Below are 16121 nucleotides of genomic sequence, written 5' to 3'. Positions count from 1 at the left end.
CAGTTTGAGCCGGGCATGGCAGTTGGTGCTGAGTGCATGGCCCGAGCCGAGAAGCTAGCTGCTGAGGCCAAGTCAATTTACAAGGCAGTCACACCTCTGATTCACTGTCCCAACCTGGAGGAGCCACCTACACACTTGGCCACCCTGCAACAAGAGCTCCCCCAGGTGCCCACTATCAATGTCCCCGGCATGCCATGCCAAAGGAATCACCTGCCTCAGTGCAGCAACCAGCTTTGGCCCCTGAGCAACATCATGTCAGCAGCCCACCCCAGCTCTGAAGGTGGGGCCTGATGAAGCTTCTGGGCCTGAGGTGATCGAGCTGGGCAGGGCTGTCGGTGCTGAGTGCTTGGCCAGAGTAGAGATACCAGCTGCTGAGTTGAAGCCAATGCATGAGGTGGTCAAATCTCTGATTCACTCTCCCAACAAGGAGGACCCACCTGCAATCTTGGCCACCCTCGCAGTAGATCATGTCCCAGCGCATGCTATCAGGGTCTGCCACATGCCGGAGCAACCACTCGTCTCAGTGGAGCAAATAGTGTCCACCCCTGTGCAATATCCTGAACCACCTCAACAACTGGCCCCAGCTCCTACCTTGGGGCCTGCTAAAGCTTCAGGGCCAGAGGTGATTGAGCTGGTCATGGCTCGAGCCGAGAAGCCAGCTGCTCAGACCAAACCAATGCATGTGGTGGTAACACCTCTGACTCACTGTTCCGACATGCAAGAGCTACCTGTACCCGTGGCCACCCTGGAGGAAGAGCACGCCCAGGTGCATGCTATCGGGTTCCCGCACATGCCGGAGCCGCCACCTGCCTCAGTGGAGCAAATGACTTTTGCCACTGAGCAACATCCTGAACCAAATCAAGAGCCTGCCAAAGAGACTACAGTGAGGCCAGCTGAAGCTTCTGGAGATGGAATACTTCCAAACTCGTTCTATGAGACCAGCATCACCTTAAGTCCAAAAGCAGACAAAGACCCCACCCGACCAAAAAGGAGAGTTATAGACCAATGTCTCCGATGAACACGGATGCAAACGTTCTCAACAATATACGAGCCAATAGGATCCAACGGTACATTGAGAAGTTACTCACCGTGACCAGGTAGCATTTATCCCCGGGATGCAAGGCTGGTTCAACACTTGTCAAACACTCCATGTGACTGATCAGATCTGCAAGAGAAAACACGAGAACCAGATGATCCTCTCAATAGATGCAGAGAAAGCATTTGACAAAATACGGCATCCATTCCTGATCCAAACGCTTCAGAGTATAGGGATAGAGAGAACATTCCTCAGCATCTTCAAAGCCATCTATGAAAAGCCCGCGGCAAATTATCATTCCCAAGGGGGAAATGCTGGGAGCCTTTCCCCGAAGAAGATCAGGAACGAGACAGGGATGTCCACTCTCATCACTGCAATTCAACATAACACTAGACGTCATAGCCTCAGCAATCAGGCAACAAAAAGAAATAAAAGGCATTCAAATCGGCCTAGAAGAAGTCAAACTCTCCCTGTTCACAGATGACATGATACCATACACCTGGAAAACCCAAAAGACTCGACCCCAAGACTGCTAGAACTCATACAGCAAATTCGGCAGTGTGGCAGGGTACGAAATCAATGCCCAGAAACCAGTGGCCTTTCTAGACGCTAACGATGAGACTGAAGAAAGAGAAATTAAGGAGTCAACCCCATTTGGGATGGCACCCGAAAGCATGCGCTACCTAGGAATAAACCTAACCAAAGAGGTCAAGGATCTCTATCCGAAAAATGACAGAACACGTCTGAAAGAGACTGAGGAAGACACAAAGAGATGGCAAACTATTCCATGCTCATGGATCCGAAGAATGAATATTGGGAAAACGTCAACGTGACCCAGGGCAATTTACACAATGCAATCCCTATCAAAATACCATGGACTCTCTTCAGAGAGCTGGAACAGATCATCTGAAGATTTGTGTGGAATCAGAAAGGACCCCGAATGGCCACAGGAAGAGTAGCCAAGAAAACCACAGCGGGGGGCAGTACAATGCCGGATTTCAGGTTGCACTGCAAAGCTGTGCTCACCAAGACAGTGTGGTACAGGCACAAAAACAGACACATCCATCAATGGAACAGAAGAGGAATCCAGAAGTGGACCCTCCACTCAGTGGTCAAGACCACATATTCGACCAAGCAGGAGAGACCATCCACTGGAAAAAAAGACAAGTCTCTTCCATAAATGCCACTGGGAATGCTGGACAGCCACATGCAGAGGAGTGAACCTGGACCACTGTCTCACACCAGACACAAAGATAAACTCAAAATGGATGAAAGATGTAAATGTGAGATGAGATTCCATCAAAACCCTAGGGGAGAACACAGGCAACACCCTTCCCGAACTTGGCCACAGCAACTTCATGCAAGATACACTCACAAAGGCCAGAGAAACAAAAGCAAAGATGAACTATTGGGACTTCATCGGGATGAGAAGCTTCCGCACAGCCAAAGAGACACTCAACAAAACCAACAGACAACCTCCAGAATGGGAGAAGCTACGTGCAAATGACCCGTCGGGTAAAGGGCCAGCATCCACGATCTCTAAAGAACCCATTCAACTCAACAGCAGAGAAACCAACCATCCAATCCGGAAATGGGCAAAAGACACGAACCGAAATGGCACAGAGCAAGACGTCGACGTGGCCGACAAGCCCATGAGAAAATGCGCCGCATCACTGTTATTTCCATCAGGGAAACACACGTCAAAAGCACAACGAAATCCCACCTTACACCGGTGAGAATGGGGAACATTGGCCAGACAGGAAACCACAAATACTGGACAGGATGTGCAGAAAGGGGAACGATTTCAAAATTCAACAATTTCAGAGGTAGCATATTCACCTGAAAGGGACCAAGGGGGAGGGGGGCATGCTGCCGGCCAGGCTGGGGAGCTTAGGGAGGGACCTGAGAGCGGGGAGGGGGTGGGGGGAGGAGGAACAGCCAAGGGCCTTGGGGGGCCTGGGGGGGCCCAGCAGCCCAGGCCCTCAAGCCACCACCCCAAGGCCCTGCCCTGACATTGCAAGGTGCCTGCATCCTAACCCCTCTGAGCAGCCGCGGATGGGTTCGGCGGCACCTCCCCGAGCCCCGGTGGAGGGGCCCCACACCCTCCCTGAGCCGCTCCTGTGAGACCTGACCTGACACGTAGGAGGCCCCGCCGCCGCCCCCCTCCGAGAACAGGTGCCACCACTCCTCCCCCGCGCAGCCCTCTGCCCGGCACCCTGGCGGCCCAAAGGGTGTCCGCCGGGCTCGCCACGGGGGCGCCTCCATGCGGCCCCCAAGACTCACTGTCCCCCTCCGGTCCCTCCCAGGCACCCGCCGCGCCACCAGCGAGGGCCAGATGCCTCTCGCACAGCCACCCCGGGGCCCGTCACGCCTCCCGGGGCCCACGCTGACCTGCGCGCCGGGGGCCGAGGCCTGCAGAGCCGCTGCCGCGAGCCCAGAGCGCGGGGAACCGCGGGGAACCGCGGGGAACCGCGGGGAACCGCGGGGAACCGCGGGCCTGGACTGGGGGCGCGGCCGCGCAACCTCCTGCCGTGCCCAGGTCGCCGCATCTGCGCACAGCTCCTCCTGCGGCCACGCCCCGGCCCCCTTCAGGTCACGCTCGGGCTCAGGCGCCTGGGCAAGCTCCCGCCCCGCCCCCGCCACGCCCCCCGCAGACCTGCCACACAGAGGCCCGCCCTCCGCGGAGCCTACAGGGGACCCGAGACCGCCTCTGCCTCCCCCCGCTAGTCTAGTCGGGGCGCCGGGGCCGAGGCCTTGCGCCCCGGCTCAGTCCCGAGGGACACCTGCTCACGGAGGCACGGAGCCTCTCTCTGGCTCTGTGTCTCCATCCCTGTCCCTCCGTCCCGGTCTCTGTCTCTCCCTCACTGTCTCCCTCGCTCTCCCTCCCGGTCTGGCCCTGTCTCCCTCCCAGTCTCTCTGCCTCTGCCCCCACCCCCATCTCTCTCTCTCTCCCTCGCCCTCCCAGTCTCCGTGTCCCTCCCAGTCTTTCTTCTCTTACTGCCTATCATGGCCTGTCCCTCGCTGTCTCTCTCTCCCTGTCTCTGTGCCTACCTTCTTGGCTCTCGGACTCTCACTTGTCTCCCTCCCTGTCTCATTCTCTCCATCCTGTCTCTGTCTCGCTGTCTCCTCCCTCCCTGTCTCTGACTCTCCCCTCCTGTCTCTCGGTCTCCCTCCCTGCACCTTGGTCTCTCCCCTCTGTCTCATCTCTCCCTCTCGGTCTCTTGGTCTGTCTGTCCCTCCCTGTCTCTGGATCCTTCCTTCCCTGTCCTGTGTCTCTCCCCCATCTCGATCTCTCACCCCCGTCGTCTCAGTCACTCCTCCCTGTCTCCATCTCTCTCTCCCTCCCTGTCTCTCGGTCTCCCCCTCGCTTTCTCTCCGTCTCCCTGCCCACCTCTATCTATCTCTCCCTCCCTGTCTCTGTCCATCCCTCCACTTCTGTCTCTCCTTCCCTGCCTCGGTCTCTCCATCCCTGTCTCTCGCCACCCGTCTCCATCTGTCCCTCCCTGTCTGTGTGTCTCCATCCCTGTCTCTCTCTCATCCTGTCTCTCGGCCTCTCCCTCACTGTATCTCGGTCTCCCTCCATGGCTCTGGCTCTCACTCCCTGTCTCTCTGTCTCCCCCCGCCTGTCTCTCGGTCTGTCCCTCCCGGTCTCTCGGTCTCTCCCTCCCTGTCTCTGGGTCTGTCCCTCCCTGTCTCTCGGTCTCCCTCCCTCTCTGTCTCTCCCACGGTGTCTAGATCTCACCCTCCTTCTCTCTGTGTCTCGGTCTCTCCCTCCCAGGCTCTCGGTGTCTCCCTACCTGTTTCCCTGCCTCTCCCTGCCTGTCTTTCTGTATCTCCCTCGCTGTCTCTGTCTCTCCATCCCTGTCTCTCTGACTCTCCTTCCCTGTGTCTGTGTCTGTCTCTCCCCGCTGCCCCATCTCAGTCTGTCCCCGCCCTGCCCCCCACCCCGTCTCCTCTCCCGCCCTCTCTCTGACTCTCGCTCCCTGTCTCGCCGACTCTCCCTTCCTGTGTCTCTGTCTCTCTTTGCGTCTCTGTCTCTCTGCCAGTCTCTGTGTGTCTCCCTTCGTGTCTCCCAGTCTCTCACTCCGTCTCGTTCTCTCCATCCTGTCTCTGTGCTCCCCTCTCTGTGTCTCAGTCTCCCTCCCTTTCTCTCTGACTCTTCCTCCCTGTCTCTCAGTGTATCCCTCCCGGGCTCTCGGTGTCTCTCTGTCTCTGTCTCTCCCTCCCTGTCTCTCTGACTCTCCTTCCATGTCTGGCTCTCTCCCTCCCTTCCTCATTCTTCCTCCTTGTCTCGGTCTCTCCCTCACCATCTCGCTGTCTCTCCCTCCCCATCCCTATCTCTCCCTCCCTGTCTGTGTCCCCCTCCCTGTGTCTGTCCATCCCTCCAGTTCTGTCTCTCCTTCCCTCTCCACGTTAATGAAACAAAGGATGAGAACCGTAGGATTCTCTCAATAGATGCAGAAAAAGCATTTGACCAAATAGACCATCCTTTCATGATGGAAACCTTCTGCTGGGTACGCATACTGGGAAAAAAACCTCAATTATCATAAAACCCATGTACAAACGACCCAGAGAGGGAACGTGCTCTTCATTGGGAAAAACCTGGAGCTTTTCCCTTAAGGTCAGGAACACGACAGGGTGTCCACCCTCAACACTCTCGTTCGGCAGAATAGTAGTGGTCCTCGCTTTCCCAGCGACATTCCGAAACAGAAAAAAAAGGCATCCGGATCGGCAAAGAAGTCAAACTCTCACTCTTCACAGAGGACATGACACTCTATGTGGGAAACCTCACACAATCACTAGACTAGATCGTACGTAAGGGATCTATCCAACAAGACGACCTAACTAACGATCGTGGGTATCTATGCCCTGAATGTGGGAGTTGCCACGGATATCAATCAATCGCTAAGCAAAGTTAAGACATACTTAGATAATAATACCCTTTTACTTGGAGACTCGAATGCGGCGCTTTCTGCAATTGACAAGTCTTCCAGGCACAGCATCTCCAAAGAAACAAGAGCACTAAAGGATACAGTGGACCAGGTGGATCTCACAGATATTTACAGAACTTTACATGCAAATGCAACTGAATTCACATTCTTCTCAATTGCACGTGGAACTTTGTCCAGAAGAGACCACATACTGGGTCACAAATCAGGTCATAATCGATACCAAAACTTTGGGATCGTCCCCTGCATATTTTCAGCCCATAATGCTCTGAAACTAGAGCTCAACCACAAGAAGTTTGCAAGGATTTCAAACACGTGCAGGTTAAGGACCATCCTGCTAAAAGGTGAAAGGGTCAACCAGGACATCAGAGAAGAATTAAGAAAATTCACGGAAACCAATGAGAACGAAGATACAACCAACCGTTCAGAATCTCTGGGATACAGCAAAAGCGGTCCCAAATAGGGGAAAGACATCGCAATACAAGCATCGATCCAAACACTGGAAAGAACTCAAATACGAAAACTAACCTGGCACCTAAAGGAGCTGGAGAAGGACCAGCAAATGAAACCTTCACCCAGCAGAAGACGACGGTTAATAAAAATTCGAGCAGAACTCAATGAAATAGAGAGCAGAAGAACTGAGGAAACACATCCACAAAACCAGGTGGTGGACCTCTGAAAGAACCAATAAGAGAGAGAAAAACCAGGAAGCCAGCCTTATTAAAAGAAGAGAGAAAAGACTCCAATTAACAAAAACATGAATGAGAAAGGAGAGATCACCACCACCACGTAGGAAATACAAGCGATCTGAAAAACTCATCCTGAGCAGCTATACGCCAATAAATTGGGCAATCGAGAAGAAACGAACGCATTTCCGGAAAACCACAAACTACCAAAAACGGAACAGGAAGACACAGAAAACCCCAACAGGTCAATATCCAGGGAGGAAATTAAAGCAGTCATCATCAAAGACCTCCCAGGACACAAAAGTCTAGGGCCGGGTGGCTTCCTGAAACACTGTGGAACACGTCGGAAAGAAACTGAGGAAGACACAAAGAGATGGAAAAGGGTTCCACGCTCCTGGGTTGGAAGAATTGATATTGGGGAAAATGTCAACGTGACCCAGGGCAATATACACAACTAATGCAATCCCTGTCAGAAATAGCACGGACTCTCTTCAGAGAGCTGGAGCAAGTCCTCTGAAGGCTGGTGTGGAATGCGAAAAGACCCCGAACGGCCACGGGAAGAGTCGCCAAGAAAACCACTGCGGGGGCAGCACAATGCCGGATTTCACGTTGTGCCACGAAGCTGTGACGGGCAAGACAGTGGGATACTGGCACAAAAACAGACACGCCGATCAATGGAACAGAAGAGAGCATCCAGAGGTGGACCCTCAACTCTATGGACAACTAATATTCAGCCAGGCAGGAAAGACCATGCACGGGGAAAAAGAAAAGACAGTCTCTTCAATAAATGCTGCTGGGAACACTGGACAGCCACACGCAGAAGAATGAAACTGGACCATTCCTCTCACACCATACACAAGGATAAATTCAAAATGGATGAAGGATCTCAATTTTGCAAGACAAGAGTCCATCAAAATCCTAGGGCAGGACAAAGGCAACAACACCCTTCTTGAACTGGGCCACAGCAACTTCGTAGAAATGACATCAGCCACGAAGGCCAGAGAAACAAGAGCGAAGAACAGGATTGCTGGGACTTCACCACGTTGAGCAGGTTCCACACAGCAAAAGAAACACTCGACAAAACTCAAAGCCAACCCACAGAGTGGGAGAAGACATGTGCAAATGACCCTGTCAGGTAAAGGGCCAGTATCCAAGATCTCTGAAGAACTTCTGCAACTCCACAGCAAAGAGACCAACGATCCAATCCGGAAGACGGGCAAGAGACATGAATGGAAATGTCACAGAGGAAGACTAGGCATGGCCGACAAGCACGTGAGACAATGCTCCGCATCACTGGCCGTCAGGGAGATATGGGTCAAAAGCACCACGAGATCCCACCTGACACACCAGCGACTGCGGTGAACGTTAACAAGATAGGAAACAGCGAAGGTCGGCGAGGATGTGGCGAAAAGGGAACCCTCTTGCACTGCCGGTGGGAATGTGACCTGATGCAGCCACGCCTGGAAAACCGTGTGCAGGTGCCTCAGAGAGGTAACAACGGATCTGCCCTGCGATCCAGCATGGGGGTGCACTGGTGGAGATGTACCCCAAAGATACAGATGCGGGGAAACACCGGGACACGTGCACCCTGAGGTTTCGAGTTGCAATGCCCACGATAGCCACACTGCGGAAGGAGCCTCGGTGCCCATCGAAAGATGAATGGATAAGGAGGGCGAGTGGTCTCTGTACACGATGGAAGATTACTCAGCCATCAGAAACGACAAACACCCACCATTTGCTTCGATGTGGATGGAACCAGAGGGTATTATGGCTGAGTCAAAGAAAAAGAAGGCAGTCGGCGAAGGACAAACATTCTATGGTCTCGTTCTTTTGGGGAGTATGAAAAAAATAGTGAAAGGGAACAGAGGAGAAAGAAGAAAAAAATGAGTGGGAGATGGCAGAAAAGGAGACAGAACAGGAGAGACTCCTAACCCTGGGAAATGAACAAGGGGTGGAAGAAAGGGAGGAACGCGGGGGGCGGGGTTGACTGGGTGACGGGCACAGAGGGGGGCACTTGATGCGATGAACACTGGGGGAGTTACACTCGATGTTGGCAACATGACCTCCAATAAGAAAGAAACCTATAAACAAACACACAAACCTCCCAAGACACAAAAGTCCAGGGCCAGATGGCTTCCCAGGGGAATTCTATCCAGCGCTTCAAGAAGAAAGACTACCTATGCTACTAAAGCTGCTCCGAAAGATAGAAAGAGATGGAATACTTCCAAGCTCGTTCTTGGAGGCCAGCATCACCTTAACTCCAAAACCCAAGACCCCAAAAGGGGACAATGCTGGACCGATGTCCCTGATTAAGGCGGACGCACACCTTCTCCACAAGATATGAGCCAACAGGATCCGACGGGACATGATTAAGAAGTTACTCACCACGACCCAGTGGGGTTAATCGCCAGGGTGCAAGGCTGCTTCAGCACTCGGAGAACACTCGATGGGCTTCATCAGATCTGCAAGAGAGAAAACAAGAACCAGATGATCCTCTCAAGAGACGCAGAGGAAGCATTTGACAAAATACGGCATCCATGGCAGATCCAAACCCTTCAGAGTACAGGGATAGAGGGAACGTCCCTCAGCATCTTCAAATCCATCTACGAAAAGCCCGTGGCAAATTATCATCCACAATGTGGAAACACTGGGAGCCTTTCTTCGAACATCAGGAACGAGAGACAGGGATGTCCACCCTCACCACGTCTTCTCAACATACTACTAGACATCTCGGCCTCAGCAATCAAGCGACAGAAAAAATAAAAGGCATTCACATTGGCAAAGAAGTAGTCAAACTTGCCCTCTTCACCGATGGCATGCATGGTACTGTACCCGGAAAACCCAAAAGACTCCACCCCAAGATCGTAGAACTCATACAGCAAATTCGGCAGCGTGGCAGGATCCTAAATCTATGCCAAGAAATCAGTCACCTCTCTATACGCCAACGATGACTCTGAAGAAAGAGAAATTAAGGAGTCGGTTCCAGTGACAACTGCACCCAAAAGCATGAGATACCCAGGAATACACCTAACCAAAGAGGTAAAGGATCTCTACCCGAAAAACCACGGAACACATCTGAAAGAAATTGAGGAGGACACTAAGAGATGGAAAACTATCCCATGCTCCTGGATTGGAAGAATTCATATATTGGGAAAATGTCAACGTGACTGACCCAGGGCAATTTACACATTGATTGCAATCCCTATCATCAAAAATACCAAAGGCTCCCTTCAGAGAGTCGCCACAAATCATCTGAAGATTAGTGTGGAATCAGACAAGACCCCGAATGCCCAGGGCAATATTAGAAAAGAAAACCACAGCTGGCGGCATCACAACGCCGGACTTCAGGTTGTGCTACAAAGCTGTGCTCATCAAGACAGTGTGCTACTAGCAGAAAAACAGACACACGGATCAATGGGACAGAAGAGAGAAATCCAGAAGTGGACCCTCAACTCTACGGTCAGGACCATATATTCGACCAAGCAGGAGAGACCATCCACTGGAAAAAAGACAGCCTCCTCACTAAAGGCTGCTGGGAACGTTGGACAGCCACATGCAAAAGAATGAAACTGGACCATTCTCTCACACCATACACAGAGATAAAACTCAAAATGGATGAAAGATGTAAATGTGAGATGAGATTCCATCAAAACCCTAGGGGAGAACACCGGCAACGTCCTTCCCGAACTTGGCCACAGTAACTTCTTGCAAGATACACCCGTGAAGGCCAGAAAACAAAAGCAAAGATGAACTATTGGGACTTCATCGGGATGAGAAGCTTCCGCACAGCCAAAGAGACACTCAACAAAACCAACAGACAACCTCCAGAATGGGAGAAGCTACGTGCAAATGACCCGTCAGATAAAGGGCCAGCATCCACGATCTCTAAAGAACCCATTCAACTCAACAGCAGAGAAACCAACCATCCAATCCGGAAATGGGCAAAAGACACGAACCGAAATGGCACAGAGCAAGACGTCGACGTGGCCGACAAGCCCATGAGAAAATGCGCCGCATCACTGTTATTTCCATCAGGGAAACACACGTCAAAAGCACAACGAAATCCCACCTTACACCGGTGAGAATGGGGAACATTGGCCAGACAGGAAACCACAAATACTGGACAGGATGTGCAGAAAGGGGAACGATTTCAAAATTCAACAATTTCAGAGGTAGCCATATTCACCTGAAAGGGACCAAGGGGGAGGGGGGCATGCTGCCGGCCAGGCTGGGGAGCTTAGGGAGGGACCTGAGAGCGGGGAGGGGGTGGGGGGAGGAGGAACAGCCAAGGGCCTTGGGGGGCCTGGGGGGGCCCAGCAGCCCAGGCCCTCAAGCCACCGCCCCAAGGCCCTGCCCTGACATCGCAAGGTGCCTGCATCCTAACCCCTCTGAGCAGCCGCGGATGGGTTCGGCGGCACCTCCCCGAGCCCCGGTGGAGGGGCCCCACACCCTCCCTGAGCCGCTCCTGTGAGACCTGACCTGACACGTAGGAGGCCCCGCCGCCGCCCCCCTCCGAGAACAGGTGCCACCACTCCTCCCCCGCGCAGCCCTCTGCCCGGCACCCTGGCGGCCCAAAGGGTGTCCGCCGGGCTCGCCACGGGGGCGCCTCCATGCGGCCCCCAAGACTCACTGTCCCCCTCCGGTCCCTCCCAGGCACCCGCCGCGCCGCCAGCGAGGGCCAGATGCCTCTCGCACAGCCACCCCGGGGCCCGTCACGCCTCCCGGGGCCCACGCTGACCTGCGCGCCGGGGGCCGAGGCCTGCAGAGCCGCTGCCGCGAGCCCGGAGCGCGGGGAACCGCGGGGAACCGCGGGGAACCGCGGGCCTGGACTGGGGGCGCGGCCGCGCAACCTCCTGCCGTGCCCAGGTCGCCGCATCTGCGCACAGCTCCTCCTGCGGCCACGCCCCGGCCCCCTTCAGGTCACGCTCGGGCTCAGGCGCCTGGGCAAGCTCCCGCCCCGCCCCCGCCACGCCCCCCGCAGACCTGCCACACAGAGGCCCGCCCTCCGCGGAGCCTACAGGGGACCCGAGACCGCCTCTGCCTCCCCCCGCTAGTCTAGTCGGGGCGCCGGGGCCGAGGCCTTGCGCCCCGGCTCAGTCCCGAGGGACACCTGCTCACGGAGGCACGGAGCCTCTCTCTGGCTCTGTGTCTCCATCCCTGTCCCTCCGTCCCGGTCTCTGTCTCTCCCTCACTGTCTCCCTCGCTCTCCCTCCCGGTCTGGCCCTGTCTCCCTCCCAGTCTCTCTGCCTCTGCCCCCACCCCCATCTCTCTCTCTCTCCCTCGCCCTCCCAGTCTCCGTGTCCCTCCCAGTCTTTCTTCTCTTACTGCCTATCATGGCCTGTCCCTCGCTGTCTCTCTCTCCCTGTCTCTGTGCCTACCTTCTTGGCTCTCGGACTCTCACTTGTCTCCCTCCCTGTCTCATTCTCTCCATCCTGTCTCTGTCTCGCTGTCTCCTCCCTCCCTGTCTCTGACTCTCCCCTCCTGTCTCTCGGTCTCCCTCCCTGCACCTTGGTCTCTCCCCTCTGTCTCATCTCTCCCTCTCTGTCTCTTGGTCTGTCTGTCCCTCCCTGTCTCTGGATCCTTCCTTCCCTGTCCTGTGTCTCTCCCCCATCTCGATCTCTCACCCCCGTCGTCTCAGTCACTCCTCCCTGTCTCCATCTCTCTCTCCCTCCCTGTCTCTCGGTCTCCCCCTCGCTTTCTCTCCGTCTCCCTGCCCACCTCTATCTATCTCTCCCTCCCTGTCTCTGTCCATCCCTCCACTTCTGTCTCTCCTTCCCTGCCTCGGTCTCTCCATCCCTGTCTCTCGCCACCCGTCTCCATCTGTCCCTCCCTGTCTGTGTGTCTCCATCCCTGTCTCTCTCTCATCCTGTCTCTCGGCCTCTCCCTCACTGTATCTCGGTCTCCCTCCATGGCTCTGGCTCTCACTCCCTGTCTCTCTGTCTCCCCCCGCCTGTCTCTCGGTCTGTCCCTCCCGGTCTCTCGGTCTCTCCCTCCCTGTCTCTGGGTCTGTCCCTCCCTGTCTCTCGGTCTCCCTCCCTCTCTGTCTCTCCCACGGTGTCTAGATCTCACCCTCCTTCTCTCTGTGTCTCGGTCTCTCCCTCCCAGGCTCTCGGTGTCTCCCTACCTGTTTCCCTGCCTCTCCCTGCCTGTCTTTCTGTATCTCCCTCGCTGTCTCTGTCTCTCCATCCCTGTCTCTCTGACTCTCCTTCCCTGTGTCTGTGTCTGTCTCTCCCCGCTGCCCCATCTCAGTCTGTCCCCGCCCTGCCCCCCACCCCGTCTCCTCTCCCGCCCTCTCTCTGACTCTCGCTCCCTGTCTCGCCGACTCTCCCTTCCTGTGTCTCTGTCTCTCTTTGCGTCTCTGTCTCTCTGCCAGTCTCTGTGTGTCTCCCTTCGTGTCTCCCAGTCTCTCACTCCGTCTCGTTCTCTCCATCCTGTCTCTGTGCTCCCCTCTCTGTGTCTCAGTCTCCCTCCCTTTCTCTCTGACTCTTCCTCCCTGTCTCTCAGTGTATCCCTCCCGGGCTCTCGGTGTCTCTCTGTCTCTGTCTCTCCCTCCCTGTCTCTCTGACTCTCCTTCCATGTCTGGCTCTCTCCCTCCCTTCCTCATTCTTCCTCCTTGTCTCGGTCTCTCCCTCACCATCTCGCTGTCTCTCCCTCCCCATCCCTATCTCTCCCTCCCTGTCTGTGTCCCCCTCCCTGTGTCTGTCCATCCCTCCAGTTCTGTCTCTCCTTCCCTCTCCACGTTAATGAAACAAAGGATGAGAACCGTAGGATTCTCTCAATAGATGCAGAAAAAGCATTTGACCAAATAGACCATCCTTTCATGATGAAAACCTTCTGCTGGGTACGCATACTGGGAAAAAAACCTCAATTATCATAAAACCCATGTACAAACGACCCAGAGAGGGAACGTGCTCTTCATTGGGAAAAACCTGGAGCTTTTCCCTTAAGGTCAGGAACACGACAGGGTGTCCACCCTCAACACTCTCGTTCGGCAGAATAGTAGTGGTCCTCGCTTTCCCAGCGACATTCCGAAACAGAAAAAAAAGGCATCCGGATCGGCAAAGAAGTCAAACTCTCACTCTTCACAGAGGACATGACACTCTATGTGGGAAACCTCACACAATCACTAGACTAGATCGTACGTAAGGGATCTATCCAACAAGACGACCTAACTAACGATCGTGGGTATCTATGCCCTGAATGTGGGAGTTGCCACGGATATCAATCAATCGCTAAGCAAAGTTAAGACATACTTAGATAATAATACCCTTTTACTTGGAGACTCGAATGCGGCGCTTTCTGCAATTGACAAGTCTTCCAGGCACAGCATCTCCAAAGAAACAAGAGCACTAAAGGATACAGTGGACCAGGTGGATCTCACAGATATTTACAGAACTTTACATCCAAATGCAACTGAATTCACATTCTTCTCAATTGCACGTGGAACTTTGTCCAGAAGAGACCACATACTGGGTCACAAATCAGGTCATAATCGATACCAAAACTTTGGGATCGTCCCCTGCATATTTTCAGCCCATAATGCTCTGAAACTAGAGCTCAACCACAAGAAGTTTGCAAGGATTTCAAACACGTGCAGGTTAAGGACCATCCTGCTAAAAGGTGAAAGGGTCAACCAGGACATCAGAGAAGAATTAAGAAAATTCACGGAAACCAATGAGAACGAAGATACAACCAACCGTTCAGAATCTCTGGGATACAGCAAAAGCGGTCCCAAATAGGGGAAAGACATCGCAATACAAGCATCGATCCAAACACTGGAAAGAACTCAAATACGAAAACTAACCTGGCACCTAAAGGAGCTGGAGAAGGACCAGCAAATGAAACCTTCACCCAGCAGAAGACGACGGTTAATAAAAATTCGAGCAGAACTCAATGAAATAGAGAGCAGAAGAACTGAGGAAACACATCCACAAAACCAGGTGGTGGACCTCTGAAAGAACCAATAAGAGAGAGAAAAACCAGGAAGCCAGCCTTATTAAAAGAAGAGAGAAAAGACTCCAATTAACAAAAACATGAATGAGAAAGGAGAGATCACCACCACCACGTAGGAAATACAAGCGATCTGAAAAACTCATCCTGAGCAGCTATACGCCAATAAATTGGGCAATCGAGAAGAAACGAACGCATTTCCGGAAAACCACAAACTACCAAAAACGGAACAGGAAGACACAGAAAACCCCAACAGGTCAATATCCAGGGAGGAAATTAAAGCAGTCATCATCAAAGACCTCCCAGGACACAAAAGTCTAGGGCCGGGTGGCTTCCTGAAACACTGTGGAACACGTCGGAAAGAAACTGAGGAAGACACAAAGAGATGGAAAAGGGTTCCACGCTCCTGGGTTGGAAGAATTGATATTGGGGAAAATGTCAACGTGACCCAGGGCAATATACACAACTAATGCAATCCCTGTCAGAAATAGCACGGACTCTCTTCAGAGAGCTGGAGCAAGTCCTCTGAAGGCTGGTGTGGAATGCGAAAAGACCCCGAACGGCCACGGGAAGAGTCGCCAAGAAAACCACTGCGGGGGCAGCACAATGCCGGATTTCATGTTGTGCCACGAAGCTGTGACGGGCAAGACAGTGGGATACTGGCACAAAAACAGACACGCCGATCAATGGAACAGAAGAGAGCATCCAGAGGTGGACCCTCAACTCTATGGGCAACTAATATTCAGCCAGGCAGGAAAGACCATGCACGGGGAAAAAGAAAAGACAGTCTCTTCAATAAATGCTGCTGGGAACACTGGACAGCCACACGCAGAAGAATGAAACTGGACCATTCCTCTCACACCATACACAAGGATAAATTCAAAATGGATGAAGGATCTCAATTTTGCAAGACAAGAGTCCATCAAAATCCTAGGGCAGGACAAAGGCAACAACACCCTTCTTGAACTGGGCCACAGCAACTTCGTAGAAATGACATCAGCCACGAAGGCCAGAGAAACAAGAGCGAAGAACAGGATTGCTGGGACTTCACCACGTTGAGCAGGTTCCACACAGCAAAAGAAACACTCGACAAAACTCAAAGCCAACCCACAGAGTGGGAGAAGACATGTGCAAATGACCCTGTCAGGTAAAGGGCCAGTATCCAAGATCTCTGAAGAACTTCTGCAACTCCACAGCAAAGAGACCAACGATCCAATCCGGAAGACGGGCAAGAGACATGAATGGAAATGTCACAGAGGAAGACTAGGCATGGCCGACAAGCACGTGAGACAATGCTCCGCATCACTGGCCGTCAGGGAGATATGGGTCAAAAGCACCACGAGATCCCACCTGACACACTAGCGACTGCGGTGAACGTTAACAAGATAGGAAACAGCGAAGGTCGGCGAGGATGTGGCGAAAAGGGAACCCTCTTGCACTGCCGGTGGGAATGTGACCTGATGCAGCCACGCCTGGAAAACCGTGTGCAGGTGCCTCAGA

This window comes from Canis lupus, unplaced genomic scaffold (genome assembly GCF_048164855.1).
Source record: "Canis lupus baileyi unplaced genomic scaffold, mCanLup2.hap1 Scaffold_285, whole genome shotgun sequence".
NCBI lineage: Eukaryota > Metazoa > Chordata > Mammalia > Carnivora > Canidae > Canis > Canis lupus.
This window is presented reverse-complemented; position numbering follows the sequence as displayed.